Source organism: Tachyglossus aculeatus, chromosome 20 (assembly GCF_015852505.1).
Source record: "Tachyglossus aculeatus isolate mTacAcu1 chromosome 20, mTacAcu1.pri, whole genome shotgun sequence".
NCBI classification, from domain to species: Eukaryota; Metazoa; Chordata; class Mammalia; order Monotremata; family Tachyglossidae; genus Tachyglossus; species Tachyglossus aculeatus.
The window spans coordinates 31,046,853-31,063,116 of NC_052085.1; positions in this window are offsets into that span (position 1 = coordinate 31,046,853).

Here is a 16,264-nt window from a genome sequence, read left to right on the forward strand (position 1 = left end):
GAGAGGTGTTTGAGGAAAAGACCTAACTAAACTATGGTGATTGAAGGTCACGCATCACTCTCAGAGAGCCCAGGAGGGGCAAGGGAAGAGGCCTTGGGAATCAAACTGGGCTGCGTGTTTTATTAGTAGTGGTCGTTGTGGTCTTCATTGAAGGTCTCCTGGGTGTAGTGCATTGTGCTAAGCCCTTGGGAAGTACAACAGAAGGAGGTACACATTCCTTCCCATGAGGGACAGTCTAACTTTGAAGAGAGACTGCCCATTAGCCCTAGTGGAAGCACGGCATATAATCTGAAGCATAAGGAGGTGGTTAGGAGCAGTGCTTCTCGTTTTCCAATATCTGTTTTTCTCTGCATATCCTTGGGAAAATGAGAAGTCACTTATCCTTTTTCAGGAGCGCCTCTGTCACTGAAAAAATTGGTGTTTTCATTAGAATATTTATAGCAACCAGGAGAGATGGGTAAATCTTTCAAATACTGCTCTGGGCTGCTGTCATTGATTAAAATTTAAAGTGAGGAAGCCATGTGTTTCAAAAGTTCAGTCAGCTCCAACAGCAACATTCCAGAGACAGAGCTTAACCAATCCATCAATTCAGAGCACTCATTGTACGTCTGCTCTCTGCAGAGTATTGAACCGAGCACTGCGGAGAGCCCATTATTTGGCAGGTATAAGTCCTGCACTCAAGGAGCTTACAGTCGAGTGGGGAAGATAGACACTAAAACAAATTACAGCGTGCTAAGTAAATTCTGTAAGTACTACATAATGTAGAGTACAAGCATGACTTGTACTTCCCAAGCGCTTAGTACAGTGCTCTGCACAGAGTAAGCGCTCAATAAATACCATTGAATGAATGAATGGAAGGAAAATCAGGAGACCTGGTGTCTAATCTCAGCTCCACTGCTTGCCTGATATGTGACCTTGATCACTTAAGTTCTCTGGGCCTCAATTTCCTCAACTCTAAAATGGGGATTCAATACATGTTCTCCCTGCTATGTAGACTGTGTCCAACCTGATTACCCTGTATCTTTCCCAGCACTTAGTACAGTGCTTGGAGTGGACTAAACGCTTAACATACACCACAATTATTATTATTTATATTAGGATGGGTAGAGAGGAAGAAGGAGGTGAGTTCCCAAATGCCTAGTCAGTGCTGCAAGTGGCAGTTTGGCTGGAGGGTTTAAGGTGGGTACCTTGGAGTTGAATCATGGAAGACTTCGTGGAGGAGATGTGAATGGGGAGGGCATTCCAGATTAGGGGCAGGGCATGAGCAGGAAGTCGGCAGCAGGAGAGGCGAGAGTGAAGTGCAAGCGCCAAGAGGGTAGAAAGGAGGTGACCAGATGACAGGACTCTGGCCTGTTTGGGGAAACAGAGAAGGACGGAAGGACCCATCAGCAGAGGTACTGTTCCCTGCTCAGTGGAGAGAGAAATTTAATTAGAAGTGAATCTTGCCAAGGTCTCCTGCTTTCATTCGCTGGCTGATCAGGCTTGACAGTGCCTTTGTCCACTCAGGGGGAAATTTATTGTCTGCGGGACTTTTCTCTCACAGATCAGCGTTTGATGTTTGAATGCAATCAGGCACAAGGCCTTGAAGGTCTGGTGCCTTCAAACTAGCGTGGTCTGGTCTGGTCAGCGTCAGCCTGTAGTGCCAATGCCTCACCCAGCCTGCCCAAAATGGAGGCAAATCAGCTTGGCGCTTACGACTAGGGGCTAGGTGTCTTCAGAAAGCAAAGCTTACCTACCCTATTTACCCTTTGCTGATAATAATAATAATGATAATTCTGGCATTTGTAAAGCACTTACTATATGCCAGGCACTGTACTAAGCACTGGGGTGGAGACAAGCAAATCAAGTTAGACACAGTCCCTCGTCCCATGTGGGGTTCACGGTCTCAATCTCCACTTTGCAGATGAGGTAACTGAGGCACAGAGACATTAAATGACTTGCCCAAGGTCACACAGCAGACAAGTGGCAGAGCTGGGATTAGAACCCATGATCTTCTGAGTCCCAGGCCTCTGCTCTATTCACTACGCCATGCTGCTTCTACTAACTGCAGACTGACAGATTTGTCTGATTTGACAAATCAGACTGACAAATTGTCTGATTTGACAGACAATTACTATCCAACAGATGATTACTCTCCCCACCTTCAAAGCCTATTGAAGCCACATCTCCTCTGAGAAAGCTTCCCTCTTCTCCCACTCCCTTCTGCATCACCCTTACTTGCTCCCTTTATTTATTTATCCCCCCTTCCAGCCCCACATCAAGTGCCTGGCACATAGTAAGCGCTTAACAAATACCATTGTTATTATTATTATTATGTCCATATCTGTAATTTATATTAATGTCTGTTTCCCCCTCTAGGCTGTAAGCTCATTGCAGGCAGGGAATGTGTCTGTTTATTGTTATAAAGAGGCCCCTTTCTTTAAATTCTGTAGATGGCACATAGGTCTCTTCTAGGGCAATGAAGTATTTTGACCTGAGCAGCCTCCTAGGGAAAATTTGGGAGATTTCTTTACATGGACAATCATGATGTTCCAGCCGGTTTGACTCAAAACTCCTCTCAATTTCAGCCCCTCTGGCATCGCTCACCCAATTGGGCCACTTGAGTTTCTGAATTTGGAGATTCTGACTGCTCCCCTATAGGGTGCCTGACTGCTGCATCAGAAACATCCCTTCCTAAAATATTCCAAGGGTGAAAGAATATGCCTTTCCCCACCAGTCCCAGGAGAAATCATAAATATTTTCATCTCCAAGGTACCCGGAGAGGACAGTCATCTTCAGCAGCCTGAAGTTGCATGAGGTGAAAGACTTTATTGAACTTGGGTTTGTGTACATGTTCCAAATGGTCAAGGCAAATGTGGCCTTAGACCCTCGGGAGAAGGGATTGGATGGGAGATTAGTGGGAAAAACATGAGCCTGAGAGTCAGAAGACCCATGTTCTAATCCCAGTTTGTCCCTTCTATGACAGTGGTGTTTTGTCTCACCTTGGGCAAGAGTTTCCTCACTTGTTAAGCTGAATTAGAATCCTTGGGAGACAGTTCAGTACAAATAGACCACAATGTTTTGGGCCTGCCCTCCAGAAACTTACAATCTAATGGGGAAGATGAGGAAAAGTAAAGGATGTACAAATAGAGCAAGAGAGAAACCATAGAAATCGTTGGCCCTAGCAAGAGCCGAGAAAAACGTCGACCGGTTCATGATGCTTTAATGTTGTTGTCTGGTTCAAAAGACGCTGAGTACCGTTTGTGGGAAATGGAGTCCAGAATGCCATTCACCTTTCCAAGGTGCCATATGAAGTTACCTCTGTCTTATGCTAATGGCAATTTATTCAAGGAACACAAACATTTATCATTAGTGGGGGGGTTTTGCTCCCATTTCAACCCATTAATGAATTGCTTCAATGAGGATTAGATGTTGATTAGATATAATAGCTCCTAATGATCTTATCTACCAAATTAAGGCAGATGTTAAGGGATTTATACTTAAAAATACCTCATGTGATAAATCTCGAGAGGAGCTGATGAGAGAAAGGCAAAACCTTCTGTAATCGCCACGATAGTAAATTAACCGTGACCGGAAAAGGTGAGAGAGTAATGTGAGCAGCATACTACGTGGATGGCAGACCTTGCCAAACTTGCAGGCGTTTTGTGAGATCTCTTTCACAAGTAAACCAAGAATGTTTGTCAAAAGATTTCCACAAAGCCTTTGGGGTAAGAAGAAAGAAAGAAAGCAAAGAAACTTGTATGTTGGGTGACCTTAGACAAGTCACTTTGCTTCCTCTGTACAGTTTCCTCATCTGCGCAATGGGGTTTCAATACCTGTTCTCCCTTCCAATTCGACTGATGAGCCCCAGGTGTACAGTGCGTAATACATAGTAAGTGCTTAACAAATACCACAAATATTATGATTGTTTAGTAGCTGAGCAAGAAGGATAACTGATCCACAAAGCCCTAAACTGAAGTGATGGGTGCTCAAGTAATCAGATAACTCACACGAAAGCCAGCTTTCCCCTCCACTCTGCAGGTCATTAAGGCAAAAGATGGTTTCTGGGGCAACAGTTGCCCTGGTTACTGGTTGGGTGACGCCGATCTGAATATTTCCTCCTTAGAGGTTTTCTACCACTTCTGCTCCAACTCGTTCATTCCTTAGTGCTTAAGCACTAACTCATTTGTAAAATATTAATTGTGGTGTTTAAGTGCTTACTATGTGTCAAACACTGTACGAAGTACTGGGGTAGATACAAGATAATCAGGTCCCACATGGGGTTCACAGTCTAACTAGGAGGAAGAACAGGTATTGAATCCCCATTTTGCAGATGAAGGAACTAAGGTACAGAGAAATGAAGATAATCAAGTCAGAACAGCCTCTATCCCACACAGGGATCACAGATCCAAGTTGGAAGGAGAAGAGAAATTGAATCCACATTTTACTGATGAGGCGTGTGAGGCAAAGAGAAGTGAATTGACTTCCCCAAGGCAAGTGGAGAATCTGGGATTGGAATCTTGGTCCTCTCTTTCCATTAGGCCATGCTGCTTCTCCACTTATCCGTTTCTCCTTCTTCCTCCTATCTGTAGATTATTTTAGGGTCTCTTTCTCTCTCCTGCTAGAGCATAAGCTCCTTGAGAGCAGGCCCATGACTAAAAATACAGCGCTCTGTACACAGTAAGTGCCACTGCTGAATGAGCCTGAGGTAGATGTCTCCTGAAGAGCCACTTGAACCCACCCACCATATAAGTGGGGAAGAGATGCCAGGTTGCTTTCATTTCGTGGGGGCTGGTAACCAGTTGAAAAAACAGAATTGTGCAAAATCAGGAACGGCATGGACAAGGCATACAAGCATTGTGCATTTAGCCTTGTTAATAATAATAATAATAATGACATTTATTAAGTGCTTACTATGTGCAAAGCACAGTTCTAAGCACTGGGGAGGTTACAAGGTGATCAGGTTGTCCCATGGGGGGCTCACAGTCTTAATCTCTTTTAGACTGTGAGCCCAGTGTTGGGTAGGGACTGTCTCTATATGTTGCCAACTTGTACTTCCCAAGTGCTTAGTACAGTGCTCTGCACACAGTAAGCGCTCAATAAATACGATTGATTGATTAATCTCCATTTTAAAGATGAGGTAACTGAGGCACAGAGAAGTTAAATGACTTGCCCAAAGTCACACAGCAGACAATTGGCAGAGCCGGGATTTGAACCCATGATCTCTGACTCCAAAGCCCGTGTTGTTTCCACTGAGCCACGCTGCTTCTTGTTCTGATGTTCTTTGTTCTAATGACTTGACAGCTGTCCACACGTTTTGTTTTGTTGTCTGTCTCCCCCTTCTAGACTGTGAGCCCATTGTTGGGTAGGGACCGCCTCTATATGTTGCCAACGTGTACTTCCGAAGCGCTTAGTACAGTGCTCTGCACACAGTAAGCACTCAATAAGTACGATTGAATGAATGAATGCACAGGGTACTCTCTCAAGCACTTAGTACAGTGGTCTGCCCACAGTAAGCGCTCAATAAATATGAATGAATGAATGGTAACTACCTATATCTGGAACACCCCTTCTCTGTATGTCTTTTCTATGCCCTTGTGCTGTCTCCCTCTCTCTTTCTCCTCCTGACTGCAGCCTCGCTGCTTCTGCTGAGGACATGCCTGATCCCAAGACTACATCTGTAGTCCACTCTTGGCCCTTATGACATTTGACTGGAAATGGGGGCAGTTTTTCCCGTGACCTTGGGCATATCACTGAACTTCTTTGTGCCCCAACTCCCTCCTCTATAAAATGGGGATAAAACACCCATTCTCCTTCCTTCTTAGAGCGTGAGTCCCGTGAGGGTCGAGGACTTTATCTTATAATTTTGTATTTACCCCAGTGCTTGGCACAGTGCTTGGCATTTGGCCAGCTCTCCGTAAATACCCTATCTATTATAATTTTCATCCAGAGGTGCCGCCTTATGGGCTGTTTTCGTGGTCTGGTGGGCCCGGCCCTGTCCGTATTTTCAGTTCTCTTTTCCAGAATCACGTTCGCTTGTGGGGGTCGGTGAAGGGCACCCAGACTCTTGCTTGAGGGAAGGTGATTTGTTGAGGGGTGGGGCTCGTTTGGCTTGTTCCTTTGCTCTGACGTTGATCAATTAGTTCCTGTAATTACTCTCTGGTACATGAGCCTGGGGTACTGTCCCTTTGCTTTTTATCATCAAAAAAGGATACATTTAGAAACGAGAACATTTCTCCCCGAGGTAGTCAGGTTAAAAGCAATTTAACCCTGGAAACTGTTGAAAAATCAGCATTTTCCTGGTAAATTTAAGGGCTTTTGGAAGGGCACGATTCACTGGAGTGAGAATGAGCTGGAATGGGTTTTTCTTCCTTTTAATCTTAAGAGTTTTCCCGGGCACTAGCTGGACCACTCTTTCCACAGCATTTTCTGAAGCTGTCTGCTAATCAGTCACTCCATCAGCCACCAATCAACAGTATTTATTAACGGTCTGCTGCAGGCAGAGCACTTTGCTAAGTACTTGGGCACACAGGCTTTGGAGCCAGAGGTCATGAGTTCAAATCCTGGCTCCGCCAATTGTTAGCTGTGTGACTTTGGGGAAGTCACTTCAATTCTCTGGGCCTCAGTTCCCTCATCTGTAAAATGGGGATGAAGACTGTGAGCCCCCCCCTCTGTGGGACAACCTGATCACCTTGTAAACTCCCCAGCGCTTAGAACAGTGCTTTGCACATAGTAAGCACTTAACAAATAACAAATGCTATCATTATTACTTGGGAGAATACAGTAGAGTGAGCAGACATGATCTCTGCCCTGAAGGAATTTATAATTAACCGTGTTATGTACTGTATTTGGCCCCCTTTTTCCTCTCCTCCTCCCCATCCTCCCTGCCCTACCTCCTTCCCCTCCCCACAGATCTGTATAGATGTTTGTACAGATTTATTACTCTATTTATTTTACTTGTACATATTTACTATTCTATTTATTTTGTTAATGATGTGAATCTAGCTTTATTTCTGTTTATTCTGATGACAACTGTCCACATGTTTTGTTTTGTTATCTGTCTTCCCCTTCTAGACTGTGAGCCTGCTGTTGGGTAGGGACTGTCTCTATATGTTGCCAACTTGTACTTCCCAAGCACTTAGTACAGTGCTCTGCACACAGTAAGTGCTCAATAAATACAATTGAATGAATGAATTTGGGAGAGTACAATAGGCAGGATCCCTGCCCTCAAGTAGCTTGCAATCTAGGAAAGGAGTCAGACAGTCAACTGAAGTACAGAAAGGGGAAGCAGTGAAGTAAAAAGATATGTAAAAGTGCTGCCAGGGGGCAAGGGGGCTGCAGGGGTTGGTTTGTAGGTGCTGGAGATGCTGAAATTCATTCATTCAATCGTATTTATTGAGCGCTTACTGTGTGCAGAGCACTGTACTAAGCGCTTGGGAAGTACAAGTTGGCAACATATAGAGAAGGTCCCTACCCAACAATGGGCTCACAATCTAGAAGGGGGAGACAGACAACGAAACAAAACATATTCACAAAATAAGATAAAATAAAATATTTATGAAATGAGAAGCAGCATGGCCTAGTGGACAGAGCACTGGCCTGGAGTCAGAAGGATCTGGATTGGGCACATCCCAACTCGGCCGCTTGTCTACTGCAAGACTTTGAGCAAGTCATCTAGCTTCTCTGGGCCCCAGTTACTTTGTAAAATGGGGGTTAAGACTGGGAGCCCCATGTGGGATAGGGACTGTGTCCAACCAGATTACCCTGTATCTATTCCAGTGCTTAGAAGAGTGCTTGGCACATAGTAAGCACTTAACAAATACCATTGTTGTTATTATTATTGTTATTAAATGGCCAGAGAGATGAGTAACAGCCGGAGTCCATCCAAACCAGAAATCTGACTCTGCCAGGGATCATGGGGGGCTTAGAGGATGGTTGCCCCCCTGACATGTTTTCTAAAGGTTATGGCTGGCCCATCCTTTCTAAAGGTTATAGATGGCCCATCCAGTAATCACTAACTATCCCTCTTCAATCCAAACTTGCCCTCTAGAAACCCACCTTGGGCCTCTCTCGCCCATGAATTTAGACTTTCTTAAACCTGCTCTCCCTCTTTTCTTTCATTCTCCCTCCTACTTCTCGGGCCCTGAGCCCCGGAGGGGTCAGGGGCCATATCCGATCCTATAATCCTCTACCCCAGCATTTTAGCGCAGGACTGGGTGGGTTAAGTGCTTAGTAAATGCAGTTATGATTATGATTCAGTCTGCCCCAGAAACTTGGTCTCCAGCTTGCCCTTAGCACACCCTTGAACCAAGAGCTCCAGGAAGCCGTAAAAGCTTTAGCAGCCAATATTCAAAGGTGCCTCTGGGTCTCCAGGGAGAGTTTTCCTCCGTAGGCTCTGATGCTGCCAAAACTTCTAGGATATGCTTAGCGGTGAAGGGATTTGCGAGGTTCACTCTTCCTTGGCCAAGCTCTTTATTCTGGTCACCAAGACAACGAATCATGGGGACAAGAAAGACACAGTCTAATCAATGAAACTGATGTTTGACAGGAAGTGTTTGTGCATGATTTACAAGCCTTAATCCATTGTAAATATTTACCTCATTGATTTCTCCCCCTTGTGAGCCTTCTGAATATCTCCCTGAGTGGGAATTTTTCTGGGTCCCCTGGACCAAGGTTCTGTTTTATGTGTTATGGTCTCTAAAATGGTGGGCAGAAATGCCACTTCTGAATTCATCCTTTACCCCATAACCTTTTATGTATTTAGTTTTATGCTTTCATTCCACCTCCAAAATTATAAAAATCTCGTTTAGTTAGTGGTGCCACCTAGATTTATTGTTGGCTATTCGGATTTGCATGTATGGGTTTTACACTCAGAGTTCTGCCTGGTAGTTCAGTGAGGTTCCAGAGGCCCTGTTTCCTGCTGAATTTACATATGTGGACATTTATCAAAACATTTCCTCTGCAAAAATGAGGCTGTGATCAATATGGGGAATGTCAGATTTACATTGCTGAACCTAGGGAAATTATTTTGCGCCTAAGCTTTCTGTGCACAAAATAAATGATGTTTTATGAGTTTTTCCCCTTCCTGGTTAACTTTCTCCACTCCTGTGCCATTTTGTTTCACCTGTCTTTTGGGAGGTGTCCATTGGGTGTAGTGAACTGAGCCAAGCAGTTGAAAGGACATAAAAGGCGAGTAACACATTCCTTGCCCTTGAGCGCTGGAGACAGGCATAGAGGTATTGGGAAACGGAATTGTTAAAAATAATAATTGAGCATACAATTGAATAAATGTATCAGTGGTATTTATTGAGCGCTTACTGTGTACCAAGCTCTATACATGGGAGAGTACAGTTCAGTAGAGTAGGTAGACCTGATCCCTGCCCACGAGGAGTTTACAGCCTACAGAGGGAGAGGGTCATTAAAATAAATTCCAGCTAGGGGAAATAATAGAGTGTAAGGAACATAGATATTTAAAGAGCCCCCTTTTAGACTGTGAGCCCACTGTTGGATAGGGACTGTCTCTATATGTTGCCAATTTGTACTTCCCAAGCACTTAGTACAGTGCTCTGCACACAGTAAGCACTCAATAAATACAATTGATGATGATATTTAAGAGTATAGGTAGGTACATTAATGCTAGAAGCAGCTGATGCCTTGGATGTTGAAGAACTGTAAGGCCCCAAACTGGGGATGGGATTGAGGGTGCCAAGGTCAGGAAAAGACAGGGGCTCGATCAATCAATGGTATTTTTTGAATGCTTACTGTGTGCGGAGCACTGTACTAAGTTCTTCGGAGAGGACAATATAACAGACACGGCAACAGGATGCTTTCTAGAGGATTCCCAGCTTAGTGTGGCTGTGGGCAGCATAGACCAAAACCGGCGGCGGATAATCAGTCAGGAGTATTTACTGAGCATTTACTTTGTGCAGAACACTGTACTAAGCACTTGGAGAGTACAATACAGCAGGATTAGCAGACACGTTCCCTGCCCACAACAAGCTCTCGGTCTAGAGGGGGCTTCCACCTCTCGCGTCCCCCAACCCATGTGTCCAGACCCCTTGGCCCTCGAGGCCAGAAGGGAAGGGGGTTACAAGGTGGTCCCCTCTGCCCCGTCGGGGGGCTGCTTCCCCCCTCCCAGGCAGTGGGGGTTCTCTTCCAGGCTGGGGTTAGCTGGTTGCCTTTTGTTGCAAAGCAATCAATCAATCAATCAATTGTATTTATTGAGCGCTTACTGTGTGCAGAGCACTGTACTAAGCACTTGGGAAGTACAAGTTGGCAACATATAGAGACAGTCCCTACCCAACAGTGGGCTCACAGTCTGAAAGGGGGAGACAGAGAACAAAACCAAACATACTAACAAAATAAAATAAATAGAATAGATATGTACAAGTAAAATAAATAAATAAATACAGTACTAAATATGTACAAACATATTTACATATATACAGGTGCTGTGGGGAAGGGAAGGAGGTAAGATGAGGGGGATGGAGAGGGGGACGAGGGGAGTGCTGCTGACATTGAGCCATGTCACAACACTTTGTGGGGGTGAGGGGGGGACCTTGAAAGTGAGTGTGGATGGTTCCATGCAAACCCTCACCACCACTGCATGAACAGCTCCACCCTGGATCTTGCCGGAAGCAGCGTGGCTCAGAGGAAAGAGCCTGGGCTTTGGAGTCAGAGGTCATGGGTTCAAATCCCAGCTCCGCCAATTGTCAGCTATGTGACTTTGGGCAAGTCACTTCTCTGTGTCTCAGATACCTCATCTGTAAAATGGGGATTAAGACTGTGAGCCCCCCGTGGGACAACCTGATCACCTTGTAACCTCCCCAGCGCTTAGAACAGTGCTTTGCACATAGTAAGCGCTTAATAAATGCCATTATTATTATTCTAAAATCCCACTGCCTCCTACCGGCCTTCCCTGATTAACTCCCCAAACCGAAGCCACCCCAACCCACCTCCGGACTCTGGCACTTCTTTATTTATTTATATCATCCCTCAGCAGTTATCTCCATCTGTATAATCAATTGTGATATCAGTTTCTTTATTTTGGTTACTCCATTTGTAGATAATTTTATGTCCTTCTCCTCCCTCAGAGTGCAAGCTTCTTGTGGGCAAGAAAGATCTCATGCTTCTTTAGGGCTTTCCTAAGCACCTAGTACAGCACACTGAATGTAGTGAGCACTCAATTAGTACCTTTACTGTTGCTTGTACTACTATTACTACTATTTAACCACTGATGTCAAACCAATGCTGACCCCGCTACTGTTAGAATATTTTAGGAGTCTCAATCTCTTTCCCTTTCTTTCTTCTGCCTCTCTTTGTCGCCACCCCCCCATCTCTTTTTCTGTTTCTCCCACTGTATCTGTCTCTGTTTTAATTCCAGAAACATCTCCTAGGTGAGGAAGCTGATTAATTGATCAGTCAGTGGTATTTGAGCACTTACTGATGTGACTAGAGTCACATTTTATTTCCCTCAAGCCCACTATAGTTAGGCCACTTGGATTTGGATCTCTGCACAATTGAAAGTGAGTCAAGCAATGGCATTTATTGTGCACTTACTGTGTGCAGAGCACCATACTAAGTGCTTGGGAGAGGATAATACAACAGAGTTGGTAGGCTCGTTCCCTGCCCACAGTGAACTTGCGGTCTGAAGGGAAAGACAGACATTAATTTAAATAAATAATTTACAGAAAGGTACATCAGTGCTGCTGGGCTGAGAGTGGGGTGAATTAAGGTATGTGCTACCGGTCCCTGAATCTCCACATAAGTCAGGACACACTCACTTCTTCATCTTGTTTGCGGCAAGCACAATCTCTTCATTGATTCCCGAGGCCGTTGCAGAGGTCCGTAGCACACGTGATAAATTCAGATCCTATAAGAACCTCTGCCATAGTAACAACACTAGGGCAGTGTGATGGAGCTAAGAAAAATGAACAAATAGATGAAATGGCTAAAACACGCAATAGCGATGTTGGGGGACTGGCTTAAAATGGCATTAAATGGGCAGGAGCAATTTTCTCCGAGTCGGGTTTAGCGGCTCCCACGATCCTCGGGGAGCCCAGTCGACTACCCGTGCTGATGGGTTTTTGTTTTATTACGGAGCTCCCCAGCGAAGGGACCTAAATCAGCCCGAAGTCCTCAGATCTGCCTTAGATCCCCGATTTCATCTTCTCAGCCAGGAATTAAGGGAGAGAGCAGCCGTGGCGGGCGCGGGCGTGTCGGTGGAGTCATCCAGAGGGCTTTTATCCGGACCGATTTAAATTGCTTTTGAGTCCCACCGAGGGTGGCTGGGCCAGCTGGGGGGATATTGTCTAGGGGTCTTGTAAATAACCATGGGAGGGTCTCGATTTGCACCAACTCCTTCCCCTCCCGACCAGCTCTGCAGACTTCGCATGCAGCCATTGAGAGTCTTTCCTGGTTGCCTAGTCCAATGCGTCACACTCGCTAGGCACCCAGTAAATACCACTCATGATGCCGAAGAGAAGGTTATGGAGGGGGAAATCGGCCAACAGGAGGATGGGTGCCCTAGTGGGAGCAGCCTGGCCTACTGGAAAGAGCCCGAGCCTGGGCGTCAGAAGGGCCTGCGTGCTAATCCCGGCTCCACCACTGGTCTTCTCTATGACCTTGGGCAAGTCACGTCACTCCTCCGGGCCTCAGTTTCCTCATCTGTAAAATGGGGATTGTGCTATGAGCCTCTTGTGGGACAGGGATTGGGTCCAAACTGATTAGCTTGTATCTACCCCAGTACAGTGCTTGGCACCTAGTAAGCGCTCAACAAATACCATAATAAAGGGGGTCCAGAGGGAAACCATCACGTGGTTCCTTTAAGTATCCTTTGGTATTTCCCTGCTACAGCCAGAATCCTGGGCTGCTGGGACTGTTGATGAGATCTTGTATTGGAATTGTTTAATTGGAATTGGTTTAATTTAATTGGTTTAATTTAATTTAATTGTTTAATTGGAACTTGTACTTCCTAAGGCTTAGTACAGTGCTCTGCACACAGTAAGCGCTCAATAAATGCGATTGATTGATTGATTGTTTATGGATTGATACTCTCAAATCAGCCATCAGGACCATGTAATGAGTGGCTACCACTTCAAGAGCACTGCACTAAACGCCCTGGGGAAAGTACCGTGGAATCAGTAGACCTGATCCCTGTCCTCAAAGAGCTTACAGTCTGGCAGAGAATGTCTGAGAAGGGGCTGATTTTCCAAAGTCACCTAGCACCTCCTTAGGCGCCCAGCAAATCACCCAAGTGATCCAGGAAGGACTACCACCAGGAGCCAATGGGAAGATAAAGTGGGGTCTGACTCTCAAGAAATATATTCTGTAGAGAGTCGATTGCTTTTTTTCCTACTTAGACCAAGAAAACTTCTTAAGATTCTGGCCATTTGATGCTCTTTCATCGAGAAAATATCAGTCTGGGAAAGGACCCAGAGTGGGTTCTTATTTGAATGAGAAAGCTTACTCCCCTACTGAAGGAATGACCAGGTCACCACGGTTGATTAATGGCAAAGCAGATGCTACAAGTCATGAGTGTGAGTTCATTTATGGGCCTCCACCTCCAACAATAGCAGTGTGAGGGCATTCATTAGGTGTTTACTCTGTGCCAAGCACCCTGATAAGCACTGAGGTTTCTACTAGATGACTGGATTATGTACAATCCCTGTCCTACACGGGGCTCCCGGTCTGAAAGGAGAGAGAATTGGTATTTATAATAATAATGGTATTTGTTAAGTGCTTACTATGTGCCAAGCACTGTTCTAAGCTCTGGAGCTGGGGAAACTGAGACCCAGAGGGTGAAATGACTTGCCTAAGGTCAAAAAGCAGGCCAGTGGCAGGGCTGAGACTAGAACCTGTTTCATTTGATTCCTAGTCCCTTGCTTATTTTATTATTAGTATTTTTAATGGTATTTAAGTGCTTAGTATGTGCTAGGCACTGTAGAGAAGCAGCGTGGCTCAGTGGAAAGAGCCCGGGCTTGGGTGTCAGAGGTCACGGGTTCGAATCCCGGCTCCACCTCTTGTCAGCTGTGTGACCTTGGGCAAGTCACTTAACTTCTCTGAGCCTCAGTTACCTCATCTGTAAAATGGGGATTAAGACTGTGAGCCCCACATGGGACAACCTGATCGCTTTGTATCTCCCCCAGTGCTTAGAACAGTGCTTGGCACATAGTAAGCGCTTAACAAATACCAACATTATTATTGTTATTATCATTATTGCTATATGCTGGGATTGATACAAACTAATCAGGTTGGACACAGTCAATGTCCCACATAGGGCTCACAACCTGAATCCTCATTTTACAGCTGAGGGAACTTAGGCACAGAGAAGTGAAGTGACTTGCCCAGGGTCACAAAGCAAGGACATGATGGAGTTGGGATTAGAACCCAGGTCCTCTGACTCCGAAGTCCATGCTCTTTTCAGTAGGCCTTGTGGGCAGGGAACGTTTCTACCGACTCTGTGGTTGTGTACTCTCCCAAGCACTTATTACAGTGCTCTGCACACAGTAAGTGCTCAATAAATACTATTGATTGATGGACAGAAAATACAAGATATGAAATCAAAGGAGGATTTCAGTCTTGGGGAACTTAAGCTCTGTGGAAATAGCTTTCGGGTGTGGCATTTTTCTTTGTTTTAAGTTTTCTGCATAATGAAATTGTTTAAACCTTTTTGCCACTTAACATTTTAAATATGCCAACAGATGGCTTCTCCTAGATGCAGGCAGATGATGGTTTAGAAATAAGTAGTGTTGGGAGATTCTTGGGAATGTTTAGGGACAGGAAAGACAGCTGCCACCGAGTATCTTAATTACAGCATTTACAAAGTTCTAATTAATGTAATGTTACTTTTATGATTATATTAATGTTATGACCATCCGGGTGTTTGTTGTGGGCCTCGTTTATGAGAGAATTTTGGAAGTCAGTGTGTGTTTTAAGGGCAACAACTGTCGAATGCACCAAAGTTCTAACCGTGCGCACTAAGAAGGAAATAAAAATGAATGTGGGACTTTCCGACGTGAAACTGAACCTTTAATTTATCAGTTGTTTACTTTAGTTGCCTTCTCTGCTCCTCTTAGCCAATGGGGTCTCAACGAAGCTCACCTGAATAGTAAGGCTCCAGACACGGTGGGCGGCTGAGTTTTAGCACTGATGGTATTTATTGAGTGCTCACTGGATAAAGGGCATTGTACCGAGCATTTGGAAGAGTGAGAGTACCCTCATGGAGTTTGCAGTGTAATGGGAAAGACAGACACCGAATGACTTACTGTTATTTGGGGAAAGACAGAAACAGCAGGTTGTAACGAGGGAGTGGGAGGATGGAGAAAGTGAGCAAAGGAGGCCGGACTGACCATTGTCCGTTATGCCTGAGCGGTTCTGTATCCAAAACTTCCCTGAGCAGTTCTGTGCCCAAAAGAAGCTCCCAAGTCAACAAGATGAAGCCATGTTTAGGCCCTTTTTGACAGCACAGTAGCGGCCCTATTGGAGAAAAGAAGTCCAGGTTCAAGCACTAGTGAGAAACAGCATAGACTATAATAATAATAATAATTATGGCATTAATTAAGCGCTTACTATGTGCAAAGCACTGTTCTAAGCTCTGGGGAGGCAATCAGGTTGTCCCACAGGGGGCTCATAGTCTTAACCCCCATTTTACAGATGAGGTAGCTGAGGCCCAGAGAAGCGAAGTGACTTGCCCAAAGTCACACAGCTGACGGTTGGCAAAGCCGGGATTTGAACTCATGACCTCTGACTCCAAAGCCCATGCTCTTTCCACTGAGCCACGCTGCTTCTCTAGACTAGTGGCTAGAGTGTAGGCCTGAGTCAGAAGGGCCTGGGTTCTAATCCCAGTTCCACCACTTGTCTGCCCTATGACCTTGGACAAGTCACTTCACTGCTCTGTGCCTCAGCTACCTCATCTTTAAAATGGGGGTTAAGACTTGGAGCCCTATTCATTCAATCGTATTTATTGAGCGCTTACTGTGTGCAGAGCACTGTCATAAGTGCTTGGGAAAATACAGTACAGCAATAAAGAATGACAATCCCTGCCCGCAGTGAGCTCACAGTCTCACAACCCACCACTGCACTTACATACCTCCATTTTACTCTATTTCCTCCTGCCTGTAATTTATTTCACTGTCTCCCTCCAGCTAGATTGTATTATTATTAATAATAATAATAATAGCATTTATTAAGTGCATACTATGTGCAAAGCACTGTTCTAAACACTGTAGTGGTTACAAGGTGATCAGGTTGTCCCTTGGGGGGCTCACAGTCTTAATCCCCATTT